Source organism: Schistocerca gregaria, chromosome 5, assembly GCF_023897955.1.
Source record: "Schistocerca gregaria isolate iqSchGreg1 chromosome 5, iqSchGreg1.2, whole genome shotgun sequence".
Taxonomy (NCBI): Eukaryota; Metazoa; Arthropoda; class Insecta; order Orthoptera; family Acrididae; genus Schistocerca; species Schistocerca gregaria.
The window spans coordinates 24287721-24296460 of NC_064924.1; the positions used below are offsets into that span (position 1 = coordinate 24287721).

An 8740-nucleotide genomic window follows, 5' to 3' on the forward strand; every position below is an offset into this window, starting at 1 on the left:
TCAAGAATGACGTGAAACATGGATGTCATTTCGTCGTCTATCACATTCTGGGGCCTGGACCTTATTTGAAAGCCTTCTGCCTGCTGCCGCTGAAGTTTTAATAATTTTGCCTTAATTTTTTTAATCTGCATAAAATTTTCAGGTACAGTCACATCGGACTGGTAGAGCTCCCTGAGACAAGTAAAATAAAACTCAGACGTTTGCCGTTGCCACCAGGATTTGTCCCGAGCGTAGCGTTTAAACATTTTTGATAAAGTTGGTTTGGCATGTGTTATCCACCATTCAGTAACGGAGGCATACTGTGCAACCCGTCGTTCACATGCCTCCCATGTTTCGTTAAAGACACGGTGACAGTCAACATCGTTAAGGAGAGCATTGTTAAGTTTCCAGAAACCTCTGCCGCGAAATGTGCCTTGCTTGACCATGTTAACAGTACAAATCTATGCGGCATGATCGGAAAAAATTGTGGGCCAAACTTCGGAATGGAGGACTTGAGTCTTCATACACGCCGATACATAGATTCTGTCTAGCCTGCTTGCAGAGTGGTTCGTGACATGAGTGAACCCAGGTGCCGCTCCGTGCGTATGCTCCCATGTGTCAATGAGGTTCATTTCTTGGACGATACGTTCTAGTTCTCCAGATTTGTTAAAATTAGGCGTCTGGTCTTTTGGACTTAAGACACAATTGAAGTCACCCGCAAAAATTATACGATCGTAGGTTCCCCTAAAAAGTGGGACTATGGCGCTTGTGAAGAACTCAGCCCTAGCACGCCTATTGCTACTGCCGGACGGGGCGTAAACATTGATTATGCGTGTCCGATGGAAAGTGACAGCGATCCCTCTATGATCAGGCAGTTTTTCTGCGTCGGTCGCTACAATCCCTTCTTTTAACAGAATCGCTGTCCCTAAATTCGCACCGCTCCCGGAATTGGAGAGAGTAATATAACCAGTTATTCGGTCAAGTTCAATCGCAGCAACTTCTTGAAGTAACAGAATATCGATATCCGCTCCGTATACAAAATCTTGTAAATTACGGAGCCGCCAGTACGACTGTATCTTATTGATGTTTAACGTGGCAATTTTATAGGCTTGGGGCTCGTTCATGGGAGAAGGCACATACTATTAATTAAACAGTCTTAGAAGGATGGCTAACGAAATTGAGGCCAAGCGCGTCAGTCGGAGTTCCTGTAGTTCCCGGTACGGTTGGTGTATGCTGCTCTGTGGGGGGTGCCGAAGATTCCGTCTCAATGGTCCGCATGACAGCTGCATCATTGCTCGCATCCAATACTTCCATTTCCTGTGCCCAATTCCCAGTGAGAGTGGCCTCTGACAAAAGCGATCCTGCGTTTCCTTGAGCGTGGGTATACGGCAAAACGACTCTACTCGAGGTATCACTATCTTCCACCCGTCGTGGATTCACAGGGGGAGACACTACAGGATCAATGTCCATTCGACCAGACGCAGGGAGAGCAACTTCAAAGGGTTCAGAAGTGTTCTGACTCATTTGGCTGCTTATTCGTTTCGCTTTTTCGCGGAGCTGTAGGGCGAGCTGATTGGCTCCTTGATGTGCAAGTCTCCGCTTCTTTTTGGAAGGCTTCCTGTTAGGGTTCGCGGTATCATCAACATCCGAAGTGGACTGTTGACTCTGGGGTTGATCCGCCGGGAACACAGCGTCTGCTTCATCCTCAGTACCAGTGGCTTCAACCACTGGGGAGTCATCCGTCGTTATCTCCATCTCTGAGTGTGGTAGCGGCGGTGCCGCGTCAGCACTCGGTTCTTTGACGTTATCGGCCAAAACATCATTCAAACGAGGGGCATCTACAGGCGGGGTCGCGGGTGGAAGACCAGAAGCCGCGGCAGCGTATGTCAGTGGCAGTGCCGTCGTCACAGGGGGGGTAGCGGCTTCACCGACAGGTATCTGCGTCACGCGTCTTTGTATACATTCAGAGCGCACGTGGCCGGGCGCACCACAGCCGGCACACGTTTTTGGCTGCCCATCACATATGACAATTCCGCGATGTCCACCTATGTAAATATATGAAGGTATGTGCTTCTGTAGATCGATCTGAACTTGCCTGACGCCGTTAAGCACCGGAAATTTGTGGGCTTTGGACCAACGCTCCGCAAAATTGTTAATGACCCTCCCGTAAGGTGTTAATGCAGAATTTATTTGCGCGGCTGATATTTCAAACGGGAGTTCGAAAATACGTGCCGTTCGGATGCCCAGTCCAGCATGCGTAATGCTGACGTCACTGACGGTACCATCTCTATGTTTAAACTTCAGTACACCTCCACTGGACTCCACAATTCTATCACACATTTCAGAGGACGTTAATTTCACATAAACAACACTAGTCACGATAGAGAAATTTATCCCTACAATGTCGTCAAAAGTAATCTTAGCTGTTTCCTCTAACCATGCTTCAACTTCAAACGAATTTGGTTTCGAAAAGTTCCTATCAAAGGTAAACTTCAAGGTATCTTTCCTGTTAGTCGGATTCATAATTCCATATCAGATCCTACAGAACGGAACGAATACTAGTAAGCAGACACTGTAAGCACGCGACTCACCGCCTGACGTAAACACTTCCTGCCACAGCGCGCTGGCCCTGGAGATCCGCTCACCACCGCTGCCGCAGGCAGACTGCCACTGAGCTAAAGAGGCGCGGCCTAGCGGTACTTTTGCGTACTTCATCCTTACGGTCGTCTGGATCATCAGACTTCAGCTGACAACACTTCATATTACCGTCTAATATTTGCAGCTATGGCGACCCATTACTGCTTGACTACACATCAGACACGTAAACGAAGTGCTCTCCAAATAATACCACTTGCATTTCAGAACATGTCTTTCACACATGTCTACAAAATCACCTTCACCTTCAAATACAGTTTCCTTGCGACTGACGGAGACGTAGGCAAAGTTTAAAGTTGCTATTTCCATTACATCACGTTAATCAGAAAAACGGTAAGTTACATCTGCAGAGGAACAAAATTCCGTTCCTCCCCGCGTGGGGCTCGAACCCACGACCCTGGGATTAAGAGCCTTATGCTCTAACGACTCAGCTAGCCCCGCTGCCTCGATGAATACATGCCGGTTAGCACATCACACAGTACTCGTTTGGGTTGATTGGTCCCATACAGAACCTCTCCATGTTGCCTAATGTTTTCCTAACGTCACACTCGTCACGTAGTTCACTTTTATTTCATAATCATTTCTGAGAGGTAACAGAATTGCATGACAACCTGCAGAGCTAGTTTCGTCAAAATTAACACACATACTTGATGTGACTCATAAGCCGAACGAGTTACTTTCCGACGTTATTTTAGATGTGCAAGTGCCAGTCAAAAACACGCGGCGACGGCAATATGCAAACCAATTCGCTAGTTAACACCGGTCTTGTTGTGCGTGTTTCAAGCTCAAGAGCATCTCCAAGCAGAAAATGGTCAACAGCAACATTCACACGGTTTCGTACTGCTCAAGTGCTACACTAAAACGGTATGTTTCTTTTTCAGATCTGGAAAAACACGACCGTGAGAGGAATCAAAACACGCAGTGTTTGGATTCGACGTCCGACGCCTAATCCATTAGGCCACACGGTCACTGACAAACAAGTGGAACTTATATACGACTCATCTCAACACGCTCACACCACTGTGGAGTTGTGTTTTCGTTCTACACAGACGCTGCCCCTTGCTCTTTCCCACCCATTTGATACATTCAACCTGCTACGAGACCTACCAAATATAGACTATGAAATTAAAGCGCACACTTTGTGCATTCGGAAATGTAAGGCAGGGCGTCCCTCGCCGCATTTGCTACGATGGCCATTTGCTACTTCTGCAGAAGGGGCGGCGGCGGCGACAACGACCGCGGAAGGCTCTGAGATATGTGAGAAATACATCTATAAAATATATTTCAGACTGCCCCGTCCCACCTCATGCTGTACCGCTTTGGCAAATGCTTTATCTGCGCCGTTCGCCTTAATCACATCTGAGAGTAATTCTTAATAAAACGCCTCTCGCTAATTGTTAGTCATCCCAGATACTGTTTGCTATAAGGCCACGACGCGCTACTGATATCCAAAATTCGTCTGCCTCCTGTGAGGATCGAACTCACGGCCCCTGGTTTACTAGAGCAGTGCTCTGCCACTGAGCTAAAGAGGCGCGGCCTAGCTGTACTTTTGCGTTCTTCATCCTTACGGTCGTCTGGATCATCAGACTTCAGCTGACAACACTTCATATTACCGTCTAATATTTGCAGCTATGGCGACCCATTACTGCTTGGCTACACATCTGACACGTAAACGAAGTGCTCTCCAAACAACACCACTTGCATTTTAGAACATGTCTGTCACACATGTCTTCAAAATCACCTTCACCTTCAAATACAGTTTCCTTGCGACTGACGGAGACGTAGGAAAAGTTTAAAGTTGCTATTTCCATTACATCACGTTAATCAGAAAAACGGTAAGTTACAGCTGCAGAGGAACAAATTTCCGTTCCTCCCCAGGTGGGGCTCGAACGCACGACCCTGGGATTAAGAGCCTTATGCTCTAACGACTAAGGTAGCCGCGCTGCCTCGGTGTATATATGCCGGTTAGCACGTCACACAGTACTCGTTTGGGTTGATTGGTCCCATACAGAACCTCTCCATGTTGCCTTATGTTTTCCTAACGTCACACTCGTCACGTAGTTCCCTTTTATTTCATAATCATTTCTGAGAGGTAAGAGAATTGCATGACAACCTGCAGAGCTAGTTTCGTCAAAATTAACACACATACTTGATGTGACTCATAAGCCGAACGAGTTACTTTCCGACGTTATTTTAGATGTGCAAGTGCTAGTCAAAAACACGCGGCGACTCAATATGCAAACCAATTCGCTAGTTAACACCGGTCTTGTTGTGCATGTTTCAAGCTCAAGAGCATCTCCAAGCAGAAAATGGTCAACAGCAACATTCACACGGTTTCGTACTGCTCAAGTGCTACACTAAGACGGTATGTTTCTTTTTAGATCTGGAAAAACACGACCGTGAGAGGAGTCAAACTCGCAATCTTAGGATACGAAGTCCGACGCCTTATCCATTAGGCCACACAGTCACTGACAAACAAGTGGAACTTATATACGACTCATCTCAAAACGCTCACACCACTGAGGAGTTGTGTTTTCGTTCTACACAGACGCTGCCCCTTGCTCTTTCCCACCCATTTGATACATTCAACCTACTACGAGACCTACCAAATATAGACTGGGAAACTAAACCACACACTTTGTGCATTCGGAAATGTAAGGCAGGGCGTCCCTCGCCGCATTTGCTACGATGGCCATTTGCTACTTCTGCAGAAGTGGCGGCGGCGACGACGACGACGACGACGACGACGACGACGACGACGACGACGACGACGACGACGACGACGTCGAAGGCTCTGAGATATGTGAGAAATACATCTATAAAATACATTTCAGACTGCCCCGCCCCACCTTATGCTGTACCGCTTCGGCAAATGATTTATCTGCGCCATTCGCATTAATCACATCTGAGAGTAATTCTTAATAATATGCCTCTCGCTAATTGTTCGTCATCCCAGATACTGTTTGCTATAAGGCCACGACGCGCAACTGATATCCAAAATTCGTCTGCCTCCTGTGAGGATCGAACTCACGACCGCTGGTTTACTAGACCAGTGCTCTGCCACTGAGCTAAAGAGGCGCGCCCTAGCGGTAATTTTGCGTACTTCATCCATACGGTCGTCTGGATCATCAGACTTCAGCTGACAACACTTCATATTACCGTCTAATATTTGCAGCTATGGCGACCCATTACTGCTTGGCTACACATCTGACACGTAAACGAAGTGCTCTCCAAATAACACCACTTGCATTTCAGAACATGTCTGTCACACATGTCTTCAAAATCACCTTCACCTTCAAATACAGTTTCCTTGCGACTGACGGAGACGTAGGCAAAGTTTAAAGTTGGTATTTCCTTTACATCACGTTAATCAGAAAAACGGTAAGTTACATCTGCAGAGGAACAAAATTCCGTTCCTCCCGGCGTGGTGCTCGAACCCACGACCCTGGGATTAAGAGCCTTATGCTCTACCGACTGAGCTAGCCGCGCTGCCTCGGTGAATATATGCCGGTTAGCACGTCACACAGTACTCGTTTGGGTTGATTGGTCCCATACAGAACCTCTCCATGTTGCCTAATGTTTTCCTAACGTCACACTCGTCACATAGTTCACTTTTATTTCATAATCATTTCTGAGAGGTAACAGAATTGCATGACAACCTGCAGAGCTAGTTTCGTCAAAATTAACACACATACCTGATGTGACTCATAAGCCGAACGAGTTACTTTCCGACGTTATTTTAGATGCGCAAGTGCCAGTCAAAAAAACGCGGCGACGGCAATATGCAAACCAATTCGCTAGTTAACACCGGTCTTGTTGTGCGTGTTTCAAGCTCAAGAGCATCTCCAAGCAGAAAATGGTCAACAGCAACATTCACACGGTTTCGTACTGCTCAAGTGCTACACTAAAACGGTATGTTTCTTTTTCAGATCTGGAAAAACACGACCGTGAGAGGAAACAAACACGCAATCTTCGGATACGAAGTCCGACGCCTTATCCATTAGGCCACACGGTCACTGACAAACAAGTGGAACTTATATACGACTCATCTCAAAACGCTCACACCACTGAGGAGTTGTGTTATCGTTCTACACAGACGCTGCCCCTTGCTCTTTCCCACCCATTTGATACATTCAACCTACTACGAGACCTACAAAATATAGACTGGGAAACTAAACCACACACTTTGTGCATTCGAAATTGTAAGGCAGGGCGTCCCTCGCCGCATTTGCTACGATGGCCATTTGATACTTCTGCAGAAGTGGCGGCGGCGGCGGCAACGACGACGACGACGACGACGACGACGACGACCGTGGAAGGCTCTGAGTAATGTGAGAAATACATCTATAAAATATATTTCAGACTGCCCCGTCCCACCTTATGCTGTACCGCTTTGGCAAATGCTTTATCTGCGCCATTCGCCTTAATCACATCTGAGAGTAATTCTTAATAAAACGCCTCTCGCTAATTGTTAGTCATCCCAGATACTGTTTGCTATAAGGCCACGACGCGTTACTGATATCCAAAATTCGTCTGCCTCCTGTGAGGATCGAACTCACGGCCCCTGGTTTACTAGAGCAGTGCTCTGCCACTGAGCTAAAGAGGCGCGGCCTAGCGGTACTTTTGCGTTCTTCATCCTTACGGTCGTCTGGATCATCAGACTTCAGCTGACAACACTTCATATTACCGTCTAATATTTGCAGCTATGGCGACCCATTACTGCTTGGCTACACATCTGACACGTAAACGAAGTGCTCTCCAAATAACACCACTTGCATTTCAGAACATGTCTGTCACACATGTCTTCAAAATCACCTTCACCTTCAAATACAGTTTCCTTGCGACTGACGGAGACGTAGGAAAAGTTTAAAGTTGCTATTTCCATTACATCACGTTAATCAGAAAAACGGTAAGTTACATCTGCAGAGGAACAAAATTCCGTTCCTCCCCACGTGGGGCTCGAACGCACGACCCTGGGATTAAGAGCCTTATGCTCTAACGACTAAGGTAGCCGCGCTGCCTCGGTGTATATATGCCGGTTAGCACGTCACACAGTACTCGTTTGGGTTGATTGGTCCCATACAGAACCTCTCCATGTTGCCTAATGTTTTCCTAACGTCACACTCGTCACGTAGTTCCCTTTTATTTCATAATCATTTCTGAGAGGTAAGAGAATTGCATGACAACCTTCAGAGCTAGTTTCGTCAAAATTAACACACATACTTGATGTGACTCATAAGCCGAACGAGTTACTTTCCGACGTTATTTTAGATGTGCAAGTGCTAGTCAAAAACACGCGGCGACTCAATATGCAAACCAATTCGCTAGTTAACACCGGTCTTGTTGTGCATGTTTCAAGCTCAAGAGCATCTCCAAGCAGAAAATGGTCAACAGCAACATTCACACGGTTTCGTACTGCTCAAGTGCTACACTAAAACGGTATGTTTCTTTTTCAGATCTGGAAAAACACGACCGTGAGAGGAATCAAACACGCAGTGTTTGGATTCGAAGTCCGACGCCTAATCCATTAGGCCACACGGTCACTGACAAACAAGTGGAACTTATATACGACTCATCTCAAAACGCTCACACCACTGTGGAGTTGTGTTTTCGTTCTACACAGACGCTGCCCCTTGCTCTTTCCCACCCATTTGATACATTCAACCTGCTACGAGACCTAAAAAATATAGACTATGAAATTAAAGCGCACACTTTGTGCATTCGGAAATGTAAGGCAGGGCGTCCCTCGCCGCATTTGCTACGATGGCCATTTGCTACTTCTGCAGAAGGGGCGGCGGCGGCGACAACAACCGCGGAAGGCTCTGAGATATGTGAGAAATACATCTATAAAATATATTTCAGACTGCTCCGTCCCACCTTATGCTGTACCGCTTTGGCAAATGCTTTATCTGCGCCGTTCGCCTTAATCACATCTGAGAGTAATTCTTAATAAAACGCCTCTCGCTAATTGTTCGTCATCCCAGATACTGTTTGCTATAAGGCCACGACGCGCAACTGATATCCAAAATTCGTCTGCCTTCTGTGAGGATCGAACTCACGACCCCTGGTTTACTAGACCAGTGCTCTGCCACTGAGCTAAAGAGGC

The 8740-nt window shown here is 46.7% G+C and overlaps 4 non-coding genes across 4 annotated transcripts; all 4 read right to left on the minus strand.

Annotated features, from left to right (window-relative positions):
* Positions 1–4094: 4094 nt before the first annotated feature.
* On the minus strand, positions 4095–4166 carry Trnat-agu (transfer RNA threonine (anticodon AGU)). Its single transcript has one exon. It is a non-coding gene; the product is annotated as a tRNA-Thr (tRNA).
* Positions 4167–5640: 1474 nt separating this feature from the next.
* On the minus strand, positions 5641–5712 carry Trnat-agu (transfer RNA threonine (anticodon AGU)). The gene has a single exon. It is a non-coding gene; the product is annotated as a tRNA-Thr (tRNA).
* A 1456-nt stretch (positions 5713–7168) lies between these two features.
* Trnat-agu (transfer RNA threonine (anticodon AGU)) lies at positions 7169–7240 on the minus strand. Its single transcript has one exon. It is a non-coding gene; the product is annotated as a tRNA-Thr (tRNA).
* A 1428-nt stretch (positions 7241–8668) lies between these two features.
* Trnat-agu (transfer RNA threonine (anticodon AGU)) lies at positions 8669–8740 on the minus strand. Its single transcript has one exon. It is a non-coding gene; the product is annotated as a tRNA-Thr (tRNA).